The sequence below is a fragment of the Microtus pennsylvanicus genome, chromosome 9, assembly GCF_037038515.1.
Source record: "Microtus pennsylvanicus isolate mMicPen1 chromosome 9, mMicPen1.hap1, whole genome shotgun sequence".
Classification (NCBI taxonomy): domain Eukaryota; kingdom Metazoa; phylum Chordata; class Mammalia; order Rodentia; family Cricetidae; genus Microtus; species Microtus pennsylvanicus.
Window position 1 is genome coordinate 13,923,822 of NC_134587.1, and position 4,908 is coordinate 13,928,729.

A 4,908-nucleotide genomic window follows, 5' to 3' on the forward strand; every position below is an offset into this window, starting at 1 on the left:
ACGTGCCATGATTTCACAAGATTTCTATAGAATTGACAGGTGTGCATGTAGCTCTGCGCAAACAGGTTCTCCATGTGGAGTGTACGTATACACTTTCTGTGGACAGTCCAACAGATTTGTCAGTTGTACATTTACTGTATAATATTTGCGTGCTCACCACAGTAAATATGTGTTACTCTCATTGGTTAATAAAAAAGTTGACTGGTCAATAGCTGAGCAGGTAGAGGTTAGGCGGGAGAGCCTAACCAAGAGGATGCTGGGAAGAAGGTCAGAGTCTCAGGAGTCTCCAGGAGATGGAGAGGAAGCAGAGGATGAAGCAGACATACTGAGAAAATATACCAAGCCATGTGACAGACCATAGATAAGACATATGGGTTAATTTAAGTTATAAGAGCTAGTTAGTGACAAGCTTAAATAATGGCCAAGTATTTATAATTAATAGGAAGTCTCTGTGTGGTTATTTGGGAGTCAATGGTCCTGATGATAACTCTGAATCTATTAATCTAGTGAAAAATTCATGAAAAAATCTCTTCTCTGCCTTAGGCATGGTCATCATCACCTGATAGCCCTTCCCTCTGTATGCTGTGATTACTGTTAATAAATAAAGAAACTGCTTTGAACTTATAGCAAGGCAGAACTTAGCTAGGCAGGGAATACTAAGCTGAATGCTGGAAGAAAGACGGGTGGAGTCCAGGAGAAGCCATGTAGCCCTGCCAGAGCCAGATGGAAGTTTAGCTGGTAAGCCACAACCATGTGGCAATACACAGATTACTAGAAATAGGTTAATATATAAGAGTTAGCCAATAAAAAGCTAGAACAGTGGACCAAGCACTTATTTAATTAATATGGTTTCTATGTTTCAGTCGGGACAAACAAGGGGCTTCCTTATTGCACAAAATTTTGTAAAACTGTTATGTGAATTGTCTATACCTCAAAATCTACAAGTTTATTGAGTATGGTTAAAAATCTGTAATATCTGTAACAGAAAAATTGACTTAAAACTCACGACACAGGAAGTTGATAGTTGAAATCTATCTAGAGGTAATCTTTTTTTTTTTTTTTGGTTTTTCGAGATAGGGTTTCTCTGTGTTTTTTTTTGGAACCTGTCCTGGAACTAGCTCTTGTAGACCAGGCTGGCCTCGAACTCACATAGATCCACCTGCCTCTGCCTCCTGAGTGCTGGGATTAAAGGCGTGCGCCACCACCGCCCAGCTCTAGAGGTAATCTTAAAGGAACCATGTGACACCATCTTGGGATATAAGCAACATGTGGCTTGCTGCCATCTTGGTTTCTGTCCCCCATAAAGATAGGGACAGCCACATGGCTGGCAGTCATCTTTGCTAAGACTGGAGAAGATGAATGTCATGGAACTTCAATGCCCATCTTTAGGCAGCCTTGTAGTTGGCAGCTATCTTTGCGAGGGTTGGAGGAGATTGATGTCGTTGACTTTACCACCATCTTGATTAAAGGTGACCACATGGTATAAACCAACTAAGGAGGCAGCATCAGGTGTCTAAGATATTTTGGATAAGGATGGACTTTATACAATAATTCCTGTTCTAAAAACAATCATAAAATCAAGGTTTATGATAGAATTTAAAAACAATGCTGCACTTCCATGCATTCGTATACAAGAATGCATTTCATGCTGGGGACTGAACTTTGTAATACCCAGATGGTATTGCTTTTAAAGGCATGAAGGGGTCATGAAGGCCCATGAAATTTGGCAATGTATGAAAAGACTGGAGATCCCAAAGAGAGCCCAGTTGCAGTGTGGGACCCAATCAGTTTTGGAGATGGTGGTGCCATGTGATAGCCACCAGAAATAGCAGCCACAATAGACTGGAGCTGGATGGGGGCTAGAAAACAGACTGTCTATGCTGCCAAGAGTGGAGCCAGAGAGAAGACCTGAGCCCCCTGGGGAAACCCAGAGGATTATGAATTCCAGATGTTGAGCATTGAGTTGTTTACACTGTTGTTTGGTTTTGCCTTGTTATGGTTGTGCCTTATTTATTCCCTTTTGAAAAAAGAAAGGAGGAATACTCTAAAAATGGTACTTTATTTTTGATATTGCAGAAGATACCCCTGACACATGAACAGTAAGCACAGGTCTGAGAGGCATCTTTCTCCATTGGCAGATACATGGCATCTCTCTGACTGTGTCCTCTCTCTCTCTCTCTCTCTCTCTCTCTCTCTCTCTCTCTCTCTCTCTCTCTCTCCATGTTTGTGTGTGTATGTGTGTATCCTCCAGGCTGGCTGTGTTCTGCCCTTCTATACGCCAAAAAAAAAAAACTTCTTTATTAACCAATGGTAATAAAACATGTTCACAGCATACAGAGGGGAACCCATATCAATTGCCAGTTCCACACCATGAGAAGATAGCACAAGGAAATGGGATAGACAGCTTGAGAGGCAGGATATATCCTGACCCAGTATGCCACTTGAGTATCTCTCCCACTTGCTTTGCCTTTTCTTTCTGTCAATTATGCTTTGATGAGCCTCAAGAGACACTGGGTACAGAGACCCTTGGAGACTACAGAAGACCATCTACATTCAAGAGTTAAGGGAATCTCAGCATCCTGATGACATGCATGAGACTCGGACTTATGACCAAGTCATGAAACATAGACTATTGTACTCGTTCTCAGAAGAGTAACATCTTAATTTAATGGAATTGAAATACATTTAAAACTTTCCAGCTAGAAACAAAAAGAAATATGTAAGAGAGTTTTCACATAGATGTGTAGGCCAGCCAAGATACCACATACACACAGGATAATGAACATTGTTATTTTAAAGGACTGTAATGATGGTTAATCTTGTTTGTTGACTTGACAATTTCTGGAGTCAACTAACATCTAAGTTGATGGGCACTCCTGTGAGTGCTTTCCTTGATTAGATTACTTAGAACAGGAAAACCCACCCAAAATCTAGGCTACATCTTCTGGAGGCATCCCAGATACAAAAACAGGGAAGAAGAAAACTATATTTTGCCTGCTTGCCCTCACTCTGTCTGGAAAGTTCATCTAGTCCATTGCTCAAGCATTCCTTTGCTGCTCTCAGAACCAGCACTTCTTTTGGGTTTCAATGTAGACCGGAAATCAGCAACTCTCCAGGAACCTGCCAGGATTCCAGCACCAGATTGGGACTGCTGAGACATCCCGTCTTTGGGACTGAACAGCAAGATTCTCAGCCAAATATAAAGCAGTTATTGTTGGACCTTCTAGCCTTCATCCTACAAGCCAACCTAATGAATATCCTTTTAATACACATATGTATGTATCTACACACACACACACACACACATATATATATGTCCTATAAGTTCTGTTCCTTTAGAAAACCCAGAGTAATGCAATAGTTACAATAGTCATTTGCAAGAAAGCAAATATCGCAACACAGACAATGAGTAAGAATAAATTTAATGATAATTTCTTCCCATAAACTGTATTTCAATTGCCTTCCCGTAAGAAAAACCCAATATCCCTGGTTGGTGACTCTTTTCCATTAATGGTTTATGTGACTTAAAATTAAATTGTTTTCATTCCATTGATACTATTGATGTTTGGGAAATATAATAAAAGTTCAAGAAGATTTAAAACCATTTAAAGCAAAATAGACCAGATAATCCCACTTTTGCTATGCTTGCAAATTATTTGTGAAATTCAAAAATATATTTTAGGACAAACCACAAGTTTAGAGCAATTAATTTTCTTAGACATAAAAAAGTGAGAATATAATCCATTTGTATTTTAAACTTTAAACATCATAGTTACTAAATAGGCGTTCTACAGCTAATCCAGGCTGGTTTTTAAGATCTGGCCTCACAGTTAATTCAGCTTCTGGTTCTCATCTTGGTCTATTTCTTCCCATTCTAAAACTTTCTATGACAAACAAGAGATTTACTGATTGCCATTAGTTTCTTAGATGAGTTTTGCTGAGGTGGCAAAAGCAAGGCTTGGGTTTGCCATTCACCAGCAACAAGTGTCAAAACTGTCAGAGCCCGGTAGGACATGTTCCTACTGGCTGTCTACCTGCCTTCCTACAAATACCAGCAAAAGGTCTATACCAGGCTAAGGAGGCACGTAAAGGGAACTGTAGCGCCCTTCATCTGTACCTTGTGCTCCTGGTTTCCACACTACTTTCTGCCCAAAGCAGCTCAAGCAAAGGCCACATAGGTGCCTATGGCGTGAGACACAGAGTCCGAGCAAACTGACTGAGCACTAGTTACAAGCGAGCACCGAGAGCGTGGCCTTCATCCGAATAAGAGCCCAGCTGTTTACTACATACAAGCCCAACCTTGCCTGCATTTGTTTCCTTCTGGTGCATCTCGTGGCTCATCCAGGTTTCAGGAGCATTTCTCGGACATTTATTTTATTTCTTATACGTAACTATGTGGAAGGGCGCCCGAGGCCAGTGCTTGCCGTGATGCACACGTAGAAGTTGGAAGACAGCTTGCAGGAGGCAGTTCTCTCCCTCCCCCCATGCGTGTCCTAGAGCTCAGACCTGTAGGCCTTAGTTGATGGAGGAAGGTCATTGGCTAATAAAGGAACTGCCTTGGCCCATTTTATTGGTTAGGACATAGGAGTAAACAGAACAGAATGCCGGGAGGAAGAGGAAGTGAGCTCAGACTCCACAGCTCTCCTCTCCGGAGCAGACGCCTCAGAGAGATGCCATGCCCCAGCTCTGACCCAGGATGGATTTAGGCTAGAATCTTCCCGGTAAGACCGGTGCTCACAGATTATTAGAGATGGGTTGATTGGGATATCAGAATTAGCCAGTAAGGGCTAGAGCTAAAGGGCCAAGCAGTGATTAAAAGAATACAGTGTCCGTGTAATTATTTTGGGGTAAAGCTAGCCGTGCAGGCGGCTGGGGTGCTGGGGACGCAGCCCCGCCACCCTTATTACT